Source organism: Larus michahellis, chromosome 12 (assembly GCF_964199755.1).
Source record: "Larus michahellis chromosome 12, bLarMic1.1, whole genome shotgun sequence".
NCBI classification, from domain to species: domain Eukaryota; kingdom Metazoa; phylum Chordata; class Aves; order Charadriiformes; family Laridae; genus Larus; species Larus michahellis.
Genome location: NC_133907.1, coordinates 15950513 through 15951304, shown reverse-complemented (window position 1 = coordinate 15951304; position 792 = coordinate 15950513).

Genomic DNA, 792 nt, shown 5'->3' with positions numbered 1-792 from the left:
TCCAGATTTATACAGAGGTGATTAGAGCTGGAGAATAAAATTTGACTAAAAATCAGCTTTTCACCGAAGACTTATACAACCATATTATATCACTTTACGAATACAAAGCTAAGGAGCATTACCACTGCAGTAAGCTGATAGCACTAATGTAGTCTTTCAGCATTTAAATTAAACCCCGCCAGAGTGAAAAAGGTCTGTTAAAACCTTTTTGCTTCAAACTGAATAACTTCACCAATCAAAGAAAATCTTCTGCAGCCAAGGCGTCTCTTTTTGCAATGAAGTTTGAAGAAATGTGTTTTTCCAGTCTCTGCCCTGATAGTCAAATGAAAATCTATAAGCGCCTTCAAAAAGGTAGTAATTCAGAATTTAATATTTACATCAGTACGCAATAAAAGAGGTAACTAAGCCGCACGTTTGTGACACTCTTTCAATGTTCTATACTGAGGTATGTGCTGTTGTGTGTGACAGTGACAGTGAAAAGATGGGATCAGGAGCTAAGTTTTTAATGGGGAAACCAGCCATTTGTGGCCAAGCCTCTGGGCTTTGCCAGCCAGCAAAAAGGTACAAGGACTCAGCCAGGTGATACACAGAGGATGAGTTATTTGTCAAGCGTGCATATAGTGAAGTGACTTGTACCCTGGAAGACTGGGATACTCGGGGCACTCGCGCGTGCGTAGGCCGTTTTGCTTGTAATCCTTCGGACGTCTAACTGAAAGTTAGTTTCCCCATTTGATTTGAAATGCGTGTAGATAATCTTGCCTAAATTTTCTGACGTCCATTTAAGTCACTAAA